At 50.0% G+C, this 15801-nt stretch overlaps 12 non-coding genes across 12 annotated transcripts; all 12 read left to right on the top strand.

Annotated features, from left to right (window-relative positions):
- Nucleotides 1-1050: 1050 nt before the first annotated feature.
- LOC126323321 (5S ribosomal RNA) lies at nt 1051-1169 on the top strand. The gene has a single exon (XR_007559462.1). It is a non-coding gene; the product is annotated as a 5S ribosomal RNA (ribosomal RNA).
- Nucleotides 1170-2315: 1146 nt separating this feature from the next.
- On the top strand, nt 2316-2434 carry LOC126323320 (5S ribosomal RNA). The gene has a single exon (XR_007559461.1). It is a non-coding gene; the product is annotated as a 5S ribosomal RNA (ribosomal RNA).
- A 1146-nt stretch (nt 2435-3580) lies between these two features.
- LOC126323319 (5S ribosomal RNA) lies at nt 3581-3699 on the top strand. The gene has a single exon (XR_007559460.1). It is a non-coding gene; the product is annotated as a 5S ribosomal RNA (ribosomal RNA).
- Nucleotides 3700-4845: 1146 nt separating this feature from the next.
- LOC126323318 (5S ribosomal RNA) lies at nt 4846-4964 on the top strand. The gene has a single exon (XR_007559459.1). It is a non-coding gene; the product is annotated as a 5S ribosomal RNA (ribosomal RNA).
- A 1146-nt stretch (nt 4965-6110) lies between these two features.
- Nucleotides 6111-6229, top strand: LOC126323317 (5S ribosomal RNA). The gene has a single exon (XR_007559458.1). It is a non-coding gene; the product is annotated as a 5S ribosomal RNA (ribosomal RNA).
- Nucleotides 6230-7375: 1146 nt separating this feature from the next.
- On the top strand, nt 7376-7494 carry LOC126323316 (5S ribosomal RNA). Its single transcript, XR_007559457.1, has one exon. It is a non-coding gene; the product is annotated as a 5S ribosomal RNA (ribosomal RNA).
- A 1146-nt stretch (nt 7495-8640) lies between these two features.
- Nucleotides 8641-8759, top strand: LOC126323315 (5S ribosomal RNA). The gene has a single exon (XR_007559456.1). It is a non-coding gene; the product is annotated as a 5S ribosomal RNA (ribosomal RNA).
- A 1146-nt stretch (nt 8760-9905) lies between these two features.
- LOC126323314 (5S ribosomal RNA) lies at nt 9906-10024 on the top strand. Its single transcript, XR_007559455.1, has one exon. It is a non-coding gene; the product is annotated as a 5S ribosomal RNA (ribosomal RNA).
- Nucleotides 10025-11170: 1146 nt separating this feature from the next.
- On the top strand, nt 11171-11289 carry LOC126323313 (5S ribosomal RNA). Its single transcript, XR_007559454.1, has one exon. It is a non-coding gene; the product is annotated as a 5S ribosomal RNA (ribosomal RNA).
- Nucleotides 11290-12435: 1146 nt separating this feature from the next.
- Nucleotides 12436-12554, top strand: LOC126323312 (5S ribosomal RNA). The gene has a single exon (XR_007559453.1). It is a non-coding gene; the product is annotated as a 5S ribosomal RNA (ribosomal RNA).
- A 1146-nt stretch (nt 12555-13700) lies between these two features.
- On the top strand, nt 13701-13819 carry LOC126323310 (5S ribosomal RNA). Its single transcript, XR_007559451.1, has one exon. It is a non-coding gene; the product is annotated as a 5S ribosomal RNA (ribosomal RNA).
- A 1146-nt stretch (nt 13820-14965) lies between these two features.
- Nucleotides 14966-15084, top strand: LOC126323309 (5S ribosomal RNA). The gene has a single exon (XR_007559450.1). It is a non-coding gene; the product is annotated as a 5S ribosomal RNA (ribosomal RNA).
- Nucleotides 15085-15801: the final 717 nt, after the last annotated feature.

Here is a 15801-nt window from a genome sequence, read left to right as displayed (position 1 = left end):
ACCACTGTATTAAACGTAAGATGTGAAATTACAGCAATGAACTCAGTTTGAACAAGAATGCGCGGAGGAAGAGTGCTAGGAACTCGTTGAAAATAACGAAACACTGCGAATCGACGGATGTGCTCTTAAAATGCGTCAGAGCCTACTGTTTTGTAGGAGCGCTAAATTCCAATTTTGTAGCAGTGCACAACGGCAAATTTGTAAACAAAAATTTACCTTTCGTCGCTACAAGAGATGGATACTTTGCCGAACAGCCTGTGTCTTGTGTGCATGTTTTCGCACCTTTCCACGGCACGGCGCAGCACAGAGCGGCTCTGGTAGCTCCGAACGGCCGCACACGGCGCCTCGGACACGTCGGTTCGGCCCGCGCCCATCTCGCAGATGCTTCTCGTACTTGTGCTGTCATATGGACCACGACCCGAGCGGCAGCGAGCGGCAGTCGAGCAAAGTCGGGACAAGTCGGGACGGAAGGGGACAGCCGAGAATGCACCGTGCGAATTACGCAAATATCTGGAAGCGCGACGCGTGTCAGGCAGGTGAGACCGCTTCCCTCTGTCTTCATTTCTTGCTTTCTTGTCACTACCCCTGCCAGCCCTTTTTTCATGCTACCTTTCTCATGTGACATAGATGCTTCCATACTGATTTTAAACTATCGTAAGATACGATATTAAGGAGCTCAATTTGAAAAGAGTGCGCCAAGGAAGACTTCCAAAGAGTCTCTGGAAATAACAAAACAGTGTGAAGTGACAGAAATGTTGTGAAATACGTCAGGGCATATTGTTTTGTAGCAGTGCACAACGGCAAATTTGTAAACAAAAATTTACCTTTCGTCGCTACAAGAGATGGATACTTTGTCGAACAAACGAATGACAGGCGGTGCAACGAGCAGCTGTGTTGTGCGTCTGACCCACGTGGCGGCGCGCCGCACAGCGCGTCGCCTTCGAGGTGGAAGGACGTGCTTTGCGTCAAATGTGCCACCGAAAACGGAGATTGCGTGTGTTGGGAGGAGAGGCGAAGCCTTCTTCTGCCGTGCGGCTACTGTATAAGGACGCCAACGGCCATACCATGTTGAATACACCGGTTCTCGTCCGATCACCGAAGTTAAGCAACATCGGGCCCGGTTAGTACTTGGATGGGTGACCGCCTGGGAACACCGGGTGCTGTTGGCTCCCTCTCTTCTTTTAAATTTTATGTCACTACACCTGCCAGTCCTCTTTTCATACAAACTCTCAGGTGCGACAAAGATGCTTCCACAAGCATTTTAAACCACTGTATTAAACGTAAGATGTGAAATTACAGCAATGAACTCAGTTTGAACAAGAATGCGCGGAGGAAGAGTGCTAGGAACTCGTTGAAAATAACGAAACACTGCGAATCGACGGATGTGCTCTTAAAATGCGTCAGAGCCTACTGTTTTGTAGGAGCGCTAAATTCCAATTTTGTAGCAGTGCACAACGGCTAACTTGTAAACAAAAATTTACCTTTCGTCGCTACAAGAGATGGATACTTTGCCGAACAGCCTGTGTCTTGTGTGCATGTTTTCGCACCTTTCCACGGCACGGCGCAGCACAGAGCGGCTCTGGTAGCTCCGAACGGCCGCACACGGCGCCTCGGACACGTCGGTTCGGCCCGCGCCCATCTCGCAGATGCTTCTCGTACTTGTGCTGTCATATGGACCACGACCCGAGCGGCAGCGAGCGGCAGTCGAGCAAAGTCGGGACAAGTCGGGACGGAAGGGGACAGCCGAGAATGCACCGTGCGAATTACGCAAATATCTGGAAGCGCGACGCGTGTCAGGCAGGTGAGACCGCTTCCCTCTGTCTTCATTTCTTGCTTTCTTGTCACTACCCCTGCCAGCCCTTTTTTCATGCTACCTTTCTCATGTGACATAGATGCTTCCATACTGATTTTAAACTATCGTAAGATACGATATTAAGGAGCTCAATTTGAAAAGAGTGCGCCAAGGAAGACTTCCAAAGAGTCTCTGGAAATAACAAAACAGTGTGAAGTGACAGAAATGTTGTGAAATACGTCAGGGCATATTGTTTTGTAGCAGTGCACAACGGCAAATTTGTAAACAAAAATTTACCTTTCGTCGCTACAAGAGATGGATACTTTGTCGAACAAACGAATGACAGGCGGTGCAACGAGCAGCTGTGTTGTGCGTCTGACCCACGTGGCGGCGCGCCGCACAGCGCGTCGCCTTCGAGGTGGAAGGACGTGCTTTGCGTCAAATGTGCCACCGAAAACGGAGATTGCGTGTGTTGGGAGGAGAGGCGAAGCCTTCTTCTGCCGTGCGGCTACTGTATAAGGACGCCAACGGCCATACCATGTTGAATACACCGGTTCTCGTCCGATCACCGAAGTTAAGCAACATCGGGCCCGGTTAGTACTTGGATGGGTGACCGCCTGGGAACACCGGGTGCTGTTGGCTCCCTCTCTTCTTTTAAATTTTATGTCACTACACCTGCCAGTCCTCTTTTCATACAAACTCTCAGGTGCGACAAAGATGCTTCCACAAGCATTTTAAACCACTGTATTAAACGTAAGATGTGAAATTACAGCAATGAACTCAGTTTGAACAAGAATGCGCGGAGGAAGAGTGCTAGGAACTCGTTGAAAATAACGAAACACTGCGAATCGACGGATGTGCTCTTAAAATGCGTCAGAGCCTACTGTTTTGTAGGAGCGCTAAATTCCAATTTTGTAGCAGTGCACAACGGCTAACTTGTAAACAAAAATTTACCTTTCGTCGCTACAAGAGATGGATACTTTGCCGAACAGCCTGTGTCTTGTGTGCATGTTTTCGCACCTTTCCACGGCACGGCGCAGCACAGAGCGGCTCTGGTAGCTCCGAACGGCCGCACACGGCGCCTCGGACACGTCGGTTCGGCCCGCGCCCATCTCGCAGATGCTTCTCGTACTTGTGCTGTCATATGGACCACGACCCGAGCGGCAGCGAGCGGCAGTCGAGCAAAGTCGGGACAAGTCGGGACGGAAGGGGACAGCCGAGAATGCACCGTGCGAATTACGCAAATATCTGGAAGCGCGACGCGTGTCAGGCAGGTGAGACCGCTTCCCTCTGTCTTCATTTCTTGCTTTCTTGTCACTACCCCTGCCAGCCCTTTTTTCATGCTACCTTTCTCATGTGACATAGATGCTTCCATACTGATTTTAAACTATCGTAAGATACGATATTAAGGAGCTCAATTTGAAAAGAGTGCGCCAAGGAAGACTTCCAAAGAGTCTCTGGAAATAACAAAACAGTGTGAAGTGACAGAAATGTTGTGAAATACGTCAGGGCATATTGTTTTGTAGCAGTGCACAACGGCAAATTTGTAAACAAAAATTTACCTTTCGTCGCTACAAGAGATGGATACTTTGTCGAACAAACGAATGACAGGCGGTGCAACGAGCAGCTGTGTTGTGCGTCTGACCCACGTGGCGGCGCGCCGCACAGCGCGTCGCCTTCGAGGTGGAAGGACGTGCTTTGCGTCAAATGTGCCACCGAAAACGGAGATTGCGTGTGTTGGGAGGAGAGGCGAAGCCTTCTTCTGCCGTGCGGCTACTGTATAAGGACGCCAACGGCCATACCATGTTGAATACACCGGTTCTCGTCCGATCACCGAAGTTAAGCAACATCGGGCCCGGTTAGTACTTGGATGGGTGACCGCCTGGGAACACCGGGTGCTGTTGGCTCCCTCTCTTCTTTTAAATTTTATGTCACTACACCTGCCAGTCCTCTTTTCATACAAACTCTCAGGTGCGACAAAGATGCTTCCACAAGCATTTTAAACCACTGTATTAAACGTAAGATGTGAAATTACAGCAATGAACTCAGTTTGAACAAGAATGCGCGGAGGAAGAGTGCTAGGAACTCGTTGAAAATAACGAAACACTGCGAATCGACGGATGTGCTCTTAAAATGCGTCAGAGCCTACTGTTTTGTAGGAGCGCTAAATTCCAATTTTGTAGCAGTGCACAACGGCAAACTTGTAAACAAAAATTTACCTTTCGTCGCTACAAGAGATGGATACTTTGCCGAACAGCCTGTGTCTTGTGTGCATGTTTTCGCACCTTTCCACGGCACGGCGCAGCACAGAGCGGCTCTGGTAGCTCCGAACGGCCGCACACGGCGCCTCGGACACGTCGGTTCGGCCCGCGCCCATCTCGCAGATGCTTCTCGTACTTGTGCTGTCATATGGACCACGACCCGAGCGGCAGCGAGCGGCAGTCGAGCAAAGTCGGGACAAGTCGGGACGGAAGGGGACAGCCGAGAATGCACCGTGCGAATTACGCAAATATCTGGAAGCGCGACGCGTGTCAGGCAGGTGAGACCGCTTCCCTCTGTCTTCATTTCTTGCTTTCTTGTCACTACCCCTGCCAGCCCTTTTTTCATGCTACCTTTCTCATGTGACATAGATGCTTCCATACTGATTTTAAACTATCGTAAGATACGATATTAAGGAGCTCAATTTGAAAAGAGTGCGCCAAGGAAGACTTCCAAAGAGTCTCTGGAAATAACAAAACAGTGTGAAGTGACAGAAATGTTGTGAAATACGTCAGGGCATATTGTTTTGTAGCAGTGCACAACGGCAAATTTGTAAACAAAAATTTACCTTTCGTCGCTACAAGAGATGGATACTTTGTCGAACAAACGAATGACAGGCGGTGCAACGAGCAGCTGTGTTGTGCGTCTGACCCACGTGGCGGCGCGCCGCACAGCGCGTCGCCTTCGAGGTGGAAGGACGTGCTTTGCGTCAAATGTGCCACCGAAAACGGAGATTGCGTGTGTTGGGAGGAGAGGCGAAGCCTTCTTCTGCCGTGCGGCTACTGTATAAGGACGCCAACGGCCATACCATGTTGAATACACCGGTTCTCGTCCGATCACCGAAGTTAAGCAACATCGGGCCCGGTTAGTACTTGGATGGGTGACCGCCTGGGAACACCGGGTGCTGTTGGCTCCCTCTCTTCTTTTAAATTTTATGTCACTACACCTGCCAGTCCTCTTTTCATACAAACTCTCAGGTGCGACAAAGATGCTTCCACAAGCATTTTAAACCACTGTATTAAACGTAAGATGTGAAATTACAGCAATGAACTCAGTTTGAACAAGAATGCGCGGAGGAAGAGTGCTAGGAACTCGTTGAAAATAACGAAACACTGCGAATCGACGGATGTGCTCTTAAAATGCGTCAGAGCCTACTGTTTTGTAGGAGCGCTAAATTCCAATTTTGTAGCAGTGCACAACGGCAAACTTGTAAACAAAAATTTACCTTTCGTCGCTACAAGAGATGGATACTTTGCCGAACAGCCTGTGTCTTGTGTGCATGTTTTCGCACCTTTCCACGGCACGGCGCAGCACAGAGCGGCTCTGGTAGCTCCGAACGGCCGCACACGGCGCCTCGGACACGTCGGTTCGGCCCGCGCCCATCTCGCAGATGCTTCTCGTACTTGTGCTGTCATATGGACCACGACCCGAGCGGCAGCGAGCGGCAGTCGAGCAAAGTCGGGACAAGTCGGGACGGAAGGGGACAGCCGAGAATGCACCGTGCGAATTACGCAAATATCTGGAAGCGCGACGCGTGTCAGGCAGGTGAGACCGCTTCCCTCTGTCTTCATTTCTTGCTTTCTTGTCACTACCCCTGCCAGCCCTTTTTTCATGCTACCTTTCTCATGTGACATAGATGCTTCCATACTGATTTTAAACTATCGTAAGATACGATATTAAGGAGCTCAATTTGAAAAGAGTGCGCCAAGGAAGACTTCCAAAGAGTCTCTGGAAATAACAAAACAGTGTGAAGTGACAGAAATGTTGTGAAATACGTCAGGGCATATTGTTTTGTAGCAGTGCACAACGGCAAATTTGTAAACAAAAATTTACCTTTCGTCGCTACAAGAGATGGATACTTTGTCGAACAAACGAATGACAGGCGGTGCAACGAGCAGCTGTGTTGTGCGTCTGACCCACGTGGCGGCGCGCCGCACAGCGCGTCGCCTTCGAGGTGGAAGGACGTGCTTTGCGTCAAATGTGCCACCGAAAACGGAGATTGCGTGTGTTGGGAGGAGAGGCGAAGCCTTCTTCTGCCGTGCGGCTACTGTATAAGGACGCCAACGGCCATACCATGTTGAATACACCGGTTCTCGTCCGATCACCGAAGTTAAGCAACATCGGGCCCGGTTAGTACTTGGATGGGTGACCGCCTGGGAACACCGGGTGCTGTTGGCTCCCTCTCTTCTTTTAAATTTTATGTCACTACACCTGCCAGTCCTCTTTTCATACAAACTCTCAGGTGCGACAAAGATGCTTCCACAAGCATTTTAAACCACTGTATTAAACGTAAGATGTGAAATTACAGCAATGAACTCAGTTTGAACAAGAATGCGCGGAGGAAGAGTGCTAGGAACTCGTTGAAAATAACGAAACACTGCGAATCGACGGATGTGCTCTTAAAATGCGTCAGAGCCTACTGTTTTGTAGGAGCGCTAAATTCCAATTTTGTAGCAGTGCACAACGGCTAACTTGTAAACAAAAATTTACCTTTCGTCGCTACAAGAGATGGATACTTTGCCGAACAGCCTGTGTCTTGTGTGCATGTTTTCGCACCTTTCCACGGCACGGCGCAGCACAGAGCGGCTCTGGTAGCTCCGAACGGCCGCACACGGCGCCTCGGACACGTCGGTTCGGCCCGCGCCCATCTCGCAGATGCTTCTCGTACTTGTGCTGTCATATGGACCACGACCCGAGCGGCAGCGAGCGGCAGTCGAGCAAAGTCGGGACAAGTCGGGACGGAAGGGGACAGCCGAGAATGCACCGTGCGAATTACGCAAATATCTGGAAGCGCGACGCGTGTCAGGCAGGTGAGACCGCTTCCCTCTGTCTTCATTTCTTGCTTTCTTGTCACTACCCCTGCCAGCCCTTTTTTCATGCTACCTTTCTCATGTGACATAGATGCTTCCATACTGATTTTAAACTATCGTAAGATACGATATTAAGGAGCTCAATTTGAAAAGAGTGCGCCAAGGAAGACTTCCAAAGAGTCTCTGGAAATAACAAAACAGTGTGAAGTGACAGAAATGTTGTGAAATACGTCAGGGCATATTGTTTTGTAGCAGTGCACAACGGCAAATTTGTAAACAAAAATTTACCTTTCGTCGCTACAAGAGATGGATACTTTGTCGAACAAACGAATGACAGGCGGTGCAACGAGCAGCTGTGTTGTGCGTCTGACCCACGTGGCGGCGCGCCGCACAGCGCGTCGCCTTCGAGGTGGAAGGACGTGCTTTGCGTCAAATGTGCCACCGAAAACGGAGATTGCGTGTGTTGGGAGGAGAGGCGAAGCCTTCTTCTGCCGTGCGGCTACTGTATAAGGACGCCAACGGCCATACCATGTTGAATACACCGGTTCTCGTCCGATCACCGAAGTTAAGCAACATCGGGCCCGGTTAGTACTTGGATGGGTGACCGCCTGGGAACACCGGGTGCTGTTGGCTCCCTCTCTTCTTTTAAATTTTATGTCACTACACCTGCCAGTCCTCTTTTCATACAAACTCTCAGGTGCGACAAAGATGCTTCCACAAGCATTTTAAACCACTGTATTAAACGTAAGATGTGAAATTACAGCAATGAACTCAGTTTGAACAAGAATGCGCGGAGGAAGAGTGCTAGGAACTCGTTGAAAATAACGAAACACTGCGAATCGACGGATGTGCTCTTAAAATGCGTCAGAGCCTACTGTTTTGTAGTAGCGCTAAATTCCAATTTTGTAGCAGTGCACAACGGCAAACTTGTAAACAAAAATTTACCTTTCGTCGCTACAAGAGATGGATACTTTGCCGAACAGCCTGTGTCTTGTGTGCATGTTTTCGCACCTTTCCACGGCACGGCGCAGCACAGAGCGGCTCTGGTAGCTCCGAACGGCCGCACACGGCGCCTCGGACACGTCGGTTCGGCCCGCGCCCATCTCGCAGATGCTTCTCGTACTTGTGCTGTCATATGGACCACGACCCGAGCGGCAGCGAGCGGCAGTCGAGCAAAGTCGGGACAAGTCGGGACGGAAGGGGACAGCCGAGAATGCACCGTGCGAATTACGCAAATATCTGGAAGCGCGACGCGTGTCAGGCAGGTGAGACCGCTTCCCTCTGTCTTCATTTCTTGCTTTCTTGTCACTACCCCTGCCAGCCCTTTTTTCATGCTACCTTTCTCATGTGACATAGATGCTTCCATACTGATTTTAAACTATCGTAAGATACGATATTAAGGAGCTCAATTTGAAAAGAGTGCGCCAAGGAAGACTTCCAAAGAGTCTCTGGAAATAACAAAACAGTGTGAAGTGACAGAAATGTTGTGAAATACGTCAGGGCATATTGTTTTGTAGCAGTGCACAACGGCAAATTTGTAAACAAAAATTTACCTTTCGTCGCTACAAGAGATGGATACTTTGTCGAACAAACGAATGACAGGCGGTGCAACGAGCAGCTGTGTTGTGCGTCTGACCCACGTGGCGGCGCGCCGCACAGCGCGTCGCCTTCGAGGTGGAAGGACGTGCTTTGCGTCAAATGTGCCACCGAAAACGGAGATTGCGTGTGTTGGGAGGAGAGGCGAAGCCTTCTTCTGCCGTGCGGCTACTGTATAAGGACGCCAACGGCCATACCATGTTGAATACACCGGTTCTCGTCCGATCACCGAAGTTAAGCAACATCGGGCCCGGTTAGTACTTGGATGGGTGACCGCCTGGGAACACCGGGTGCTGTTGGCTCCCTCTCTTCTTTTAAATTTTATGTCACTACACCTGCCAGTCCTCTTTTCATACAAACTCTCAGGTGCGACAAAGATGCTTCCACAAGCATTTTAAACCACTGTATTAAACGTAAGATGTGAAATTACAGCAATGAACTCAGTTTGAACAAGAATGCGCGGAGGAAGAGTGCTAGGAACTCGTTGAAAATAACGAAACACTGCGAATCGACGGATGTGCTCTTAAAATGCGTCAGAGCCTACTGTTTTGTAGTAGCGCTAAATTCCAATTTTGTAGCAGTGCACAACGGCAAACTTGTAAACAAAAATTTACCTTTCGTCGCTACAAGAGATGGATACTTTGCCGAACAGCCTGTGTCTTGTGTGCATGTTTTCGCACCTTTCCACGGCACGGCGCAGCACAGAGCGGCTCTGGTAGCTCCGAACGGCCGCACACGGCGCCTCGGACACGTCGGTTCGGCCCGCGCCCATCTCGCAGATGCTTCTCGTACTTGTGCTGTCATATGGACCACGACCCGAGCGGCAGCGAGCGGCAGTCGAGCAAAGTCGGGACAAGTCGGGACGGAAGGGGACAGCCGAGAATGCACCGTGCGAATTACGCAAATATCTGGAAGCGCGACGCGTGTCAGGCAGGTGAGACCGCTTCCCTCTGTCTTCATTTCTTGCTTTCTTGTCACTACCCCTGCCAGCCCTTTTTTCATGCTACCTTTCTCATGTGACATAGATGCTTCCATACTGATTTTAAACTATCGTAAGATACGATATTAAGGAGCTCAATTTGAAAAGAGTGCGCCAAGGAAGACTTCCAAAGAGTCTCTGGAAATAACAAAACAGTGTGAAGTGACAGAAATGTTGTGAAATACGTCAGGGCATATTGTTTTGTAGCAGTGCACAACGGCAAATTTGTAAACAAAAATTTACCTTTCGTCGCTACAAGAGATGGATACTTTGTCGAACAAACGAATGACAGGCGGTGCAACGAGCAGCTGTGTTGTGCGTCTGACCCACGTGGCGGCGCGCCGCACAGCGCGTCGCCTTCGAGGTGGAAGGACGTGCTTTGCGTCAAATGTGCCACCGAAAACGGAGATTGCGTGTGTTGGGAGGAGAGGCGAAGCCTTCTTCTGCCGTGCGGCTACTGTATAAGGACGCCAACGGCCATACCATGTTGAATACACCGGTTCTCGTCCGATCACCGAAGTTAAGCAACATCGGGCCCGGTTAGTACTTGGATGGGTGACCGCCTGGGAACACCGGGTGCTGTTGGCTCCCTCTCTTCTTTTAAATTTTATGTCACTACACCTGCCAGTCCTCTTTTCATACAAACTCTCAGGTGCGACAAAGATGCTTCCACAAGCATTTTAAACCACTGTATTAAACGTAAGATGTGAAATTACAGCAATGAACTCAGTTTGAACAAGAATGCGCGGAGGAAGAGTGCTAGGAACTCGTTGAAAATAACGAAACACTGCGAATCGACGGATGTGCTCTTAAAATGCGTCAGAGCCTACTGTTTTGTAGTAGCGCTAAATTCCAATTTTGTAGCAGTGCACAACGGCAAACTTGTAAACAAAAATTTACCTTTCGTCGCTACAAGAGATGGATACTTTGCCGAACAGCCTGTGTCTTGTGTGCATGTTTTCGCACCTTTCCACGGCACGGCGCAGCACAGAGCGGCTCTGGTAGCTCCGAACGGCCGCACACGGCGCCTCGGACACGTCGGTTCGGCCCGCGCCCATCTCGCAGATGCTTCTCGTACTTGTGCTGTCATATGGACCACGACCCGAGCGGCAGCGAGCGGCAGTCGAGCAAAGTCGGGACAAGTCGGGACGGAAGGGGACAGCCGAGAATGCACCGTGCGAATTACGCAAATATCTGGAAGCGCGACGCGTGTCAGGCAGGTGAGACCGCTTCCCTCTGTCTTCATTTCTTGCTTTCTTGTCACTACCCCTGCCAGCCCTTTTTTCATGCTACCTTTCTCATGTGACATAGATGCTTCCATACTGATTTTAAACTATCGTAAGATACGATATTAAGGAGCTCAATTTGAAAAGAGTGCGCCAAGGAAGACTTCCAAAGAGTCTCTGGAAATAACAAAACAGTGTGAAGTGACAGAAATGTTGTGAAATACGTCAGGGCATATTGTTTTGTAGCAGTGCACAACGGCAAATTTGTAAACAAAAATTTACCTTTCGTCGCTACAAGAGATGGATACTTTGTCGAACAAACGAATGACAGGCGGTGCAACGAGCAGCTGTGTTGTGCGTCTGACCCACGTGGCGGCGCGCCGCACAGCGCGTCGCCTTCGAGGTGGAAGGACGTGCTTTGCGTCAAATGTGCCACCGAAAACGGAGATTGCGTGTGTTGGGAGGAGAGGCGAAGCCTTCTTCTGCCGTGCGGCTACTGTATAAGGACGCCAACGGCCATACCATGTTGAATACACCGGTTCTCGTCCGATCACCGAAGTTAAGCAACATCGGGCCCGGTTAGTACTTGGATGGGTGACCGCCTGGGAACACCGGGTGCTGTTGGCTCCCTCTCTTCTTTTAAATTTTATGTCACTACACCTGCCAGTCCTCTTTTCATACAAACTCTCAGGTGCGACAAAGATGCTTCCACAAGCATTTTAAACCACTGTATTAAACGTAAGATGTGAAATTACAGCAATGAACTCAGTTTGAACAAGAATGCGCGGAGGAAGAGTGCTAGGAACTCGTTGAAAATAACGAAACACTGCGAATCGACGGATGTGCTCTTAAAATGCGTCAGAGCCTACTGTTTTGTAGGAGCGCTAAATTCCAATTTTGTAGCAGTGCACAACGGCTAACTTGTAAACAAAAATTTACCTTTCGTCGCTACAAGAGATGGATACTTTGCCGAACAGCCTGTGTCTTGTGTGCATGTTTTCGCACCTTTCCACGGCACGGCGCAGCACAGAGCGGCTCTGGTAGCTCCGAACGGCCGCACACGGCGCCTCGGACACGTCGGTTCGGCCCGCGCCCATCTCGCAGATGCTTCTCGTACTTGTGCTGTCATATGGACCACGACCCGAGCGGCAGCGAGCGGCAGTCGAGCAAAGTCGGGACAAGTCGGGACGGAAGGGGACAGCCGAGAATGCACCGTGCGAATTACGCAAATATCTGGAAGCGCGACGCGTGTCAGGCAGGTGAGACCGCTTCCCTCTGTCTTCATTTCTTGCTTTCTTGTCACTACCCCTGCCAGCCCTTTTTTCATGCTACCTTTCTCATGTGACATAGATGCTTCCATACTGATTTTAAACTATCGTAAGATACGATATTAAGGAGCTCAATTTGAAAAGAGTGCGCCAAGGAAGACTTCCAAAGAGTCTCTGGAAATAACAAAACAGTGTGAAGTGACAGAAATGTTGTGAAATACGTCAGGGCATATTGTTTTGTAGCAGTGCACAACGGCAAATTTGTAAACAAAAATTTACCTTTCGTCGCTACAAGAGATGGATACTTTGTCGAACAAACGAATGACAGGCGGTGCAACGAGCAGCTGTGTTGTGCGTCTGACCCACGTGGCGGCGCGCCGCACAGCGCGTCGCCTTCGAGGTGGAAGGACGTGCTTTGCGTCAAATGTGCCACCGAAAACGGAGATTGCGTGTGTTGGGAGGAGAGGCGAAGCCTTCTTCTGCCGTGCGGCTACTGTATAAGGACGCCAACGGCCATACCATGTTGAATACACCGGTTCTCGTCCGATCACCGAAGTTAAGCAACATCGGGCCCGGTTAGTACTTGGATGGGTGACCGCCTGGGAACACCGGGTGCTGTTGGCTCCCTCTCTTCTTTTAAATTTTATGTCACTACACCTGCCAGTCCTCTTTTCATACAAACTCTCAGGTGCGACAAAGATGCTTCCACAAGCATTTTAAACCACTGTATTAAACGTAAGATGTGAAATTACAGCAATGAACTCAGTTTGAACAAGAATGCGCGGAGGAAGAGTGCTAGGAACTCGTTGAAAATAACGAAACACTGCGAATCGACGGATGTGCTCTTAAAATGCGTCAGAGCCTACTGTTTTGTAGGAGCGCTAAATTCCAATTTTGTAGCAGTGCACAACGGCAAACTTGTAAACAAAAATTTACCTTTCGTCGCTACAAGAGATGGATACTTTGCCGAACAGCCTGTGTCTTGTGTGCATGTTTTCGCACCTTTCCACGGCACGGCGCAGCACAGAGCGGCTCTGGTAGCTCCGAACGGCCGCACACGGCGCCTCGGACACGTCGGTTCGGCCCGCGCCCATCTCGCAGATGCTTCTCGTACTTGTGCTGTCATATGGACCACGACCCGAGCGGCAGCGAGCGGCAGTCGAGCAAAGTCGGGACAAGTCGGGACGGAAGGGGACAGCCGAGAATGCACCGTGCGAATTACGCAAATATCTGGAAGCGCGACGCGTGTCAGGCAGGTGAGACCGCTTCCCTCTGTCTTCATTTCTTGCTTTCTTGTCACTACCCCTGCCAGCCCTTTTTTCATGCTACCTTTCTCATGTGACATAGATGCTTCCATACTGATTTTAAACTATCGTAAGATACGATATTAAGGAGCTCAATTTGAAAAGAGTGCGCCAAGGAAGACTTCCAAAGAGTCTCTGGAAATAACAAAACAGTGTGAAGTGACAGAAATGTTGTGAAATACGTCAGGGCATATTGTTTTGTAGCAGTGCACAACGGCAAATTTGTAAACAAAAATTTACCTTTCGTCGCTACAAGAGATGGATACTTTGTCGAACAAACGAATGACAGGCGGTGCAACGAGCAGCTGTGTTGTGCGTCTGACCCACGTGGCGGCGCGCCGCACAGCGCGTCGCCTTCGAGGTGGAAGGACGTGCTTTGCGTCAAATGTGCCACCGAAAACGGAGATTGCGTGTGTTGGGAGGAGAGGCGAAGCCTTCTTCTGCCGTGCGGCTACTGTATAAGGACGCCAACGGCCATACCATGTTGAATACACCGGTTCTCGTCCGATCACCGAAGTTAAGCAACATCGGGCCCGGTTAGTACTTGGATGGGTGACCGCCTGGGAACACCGGGTGCTGTTGGCTCCCTCTCTTCTTTTAAATTTTATGTCACTACACCTGCCAGTCCTCTTTTCATACAAACTCTCAGGTGCGACAAAGATGCTTCCACAAGCATTTTAAACCACTGTATTAAACGTAAGATGTGAAATTACAGCAATGAACTCAGTTTGAACAAGAATGCGCGGAGGAAGAGTGCTAGGAACTCGTTGAAAATAACGAAACACTGCGAATCGACGGATGTGCTCTTAAAATGCGTCAGAGCCTACTGTTTTGTAGGAGCGCTAAATTCCAATTTTGTAGCAGTGCACAACGGCTAACTTGTAAACAAAAATTTACCTTTCGTCGCTACAAGAGATGGATACTTTGCCGAACAGCCTGTGTCTTGTGTGCATGTTTTCGCACCTTTCCACGGCACGGCGCAGCACAGAGCGGCTCTGGTAGCTCCGAACGGCCGCACACGGCGCCTCGGACACGTCGGTTCGGCCCGCGCCCATCTCGCAGATGCTTCTCGTACTTGTGCTGTCATATGGACCACGACCCGAGCGGCAGCGAGCGGCAGTCGAGCAAAGTCGGGACAAGTCGGGACGGAAGGGGACAGCCGAGAATGCACCGTGCGAATTACGCAAATATCTGGAAGCGCGACGCGTGTCAGGCAGGTGAGACCGCTTCCCTCTGTCTTCATTTCTTGCTTTCTTGTCACTACCCCTGCCAGCCCTTTTTTCATGCTACCTTTCTCATGTGACATAGATGCTTCCATACTGATTTTAAACTATCGTAAGATACGATATTAAGGAGCTCAATTTGAAAAGAGTGCGCCAAGGAAGACTTCCAAAGAGTCTCTGGAAATAACAAAACAGTGTGAAGTGACAGAAATGTTGTGAAATACGTCAGGGCATATTGTTTTGTAGCAGTGCACAACGGCAAATTTGTAAACAAAAATTTACCTTTCGTCGCTACAAGAGATGGATACTTTGTCGAACAAACGAATGACAGGCGGTGCAACGAGCAGCTGTGTTGTGCGTCTGACCCACGTGGCGGCGCGCCGCACAGCGCGTCGCCTTCGAGGTGGAAGGACGTGCTTTGCGTCAAATGTGCCACCGAAAACGGAGATTGCGTGTGTTGGGAGGAGAGGCGAAGCCTTCTTCTGCCGTGCGGCTACTGTATAAGGACGCCAACGGCCATACCATGTTGAATACACCGGTTCTCGTCCGATCACCGAAGTTAAGCAACATCGGGCCCGGTTAGTACTTGGATGGGTGACCGCCTGGGAACACCGGGTGCTGTTGGCTCCCTCTCTTCTTTTAAATTTTATGTCACTACACCTGCCAGTCCTCTTTTCATACAAACTCTCAGGTGCGACAAAGATGCTTCCACAAGCATTTTAAACCACTGTATTAAACGTAAGATGTGAAATTACAGCAATGAACTCAGTTTGAACAAGAATGCGCGGAGGAAGAGTGCTAGGAACTCGTTGAAAATAACGAAACACTGCGAATCGACGGATGTGCTCTTAAAATGCGTCAGAGCCTACTGTTTTGTAGTAGCGCTAAATTCCAATTTTGTAGCAGTGCACAACGGCAAACTTGTAAACAAAAATTTACCTTTCGTCGCTACAAGAGATGGATACTTTGCCGAACAGCCTGTGTCTTGTGTGCATGTTTTCGCACCTTTCCACGGCACGGCGCAGCACAGAGCGGCTCTGGTAGCTCCGAACGGCCGCACACGGCGCCTCGGACACGTCGGTTCGGCCCGCGCCCATCTCGCAGATGCTTCTCGTACTTGTGCTGTCATATGGACCACGACCCGAGCGGCAGCGAGCGGCAGTCGAGCAAAGTCGGGACAAGTCGGGACGGAAGGGGACAGCCGAGAATGCACCGTGCGAATTACGCAAATATCTGGAAGCGCGACGCGTGTCAGGCAGGTGAGACCGCTTCCCTCTGTCTTCATTTCTTGCTTTCTTGTCACTACCCCTGCCAGCCCTTTTTTCATGCTACCTTTCTCATGTG

Source organism: Schistocerca gregaria, unplaced genomic scaffold (genome assembly GCF_023897955.1).
Source record: "Schistocerca gregaria isolate iqSchGreg1 unplaced genomic scaffold, iqSchGreg1.2 ptg000856l, whole genome shotgun sequence".
In the NCBI taxonomy this organism is placed as follows: Eukaryota; Metazoa; Arthropoda; class Insecta; order Orthoptera; family Acrididae; genus Schistocerca; species Schistocerca gregaria.
This window is presented reverse-complemented; position numbering and strand designations above follow the sequence as displayed.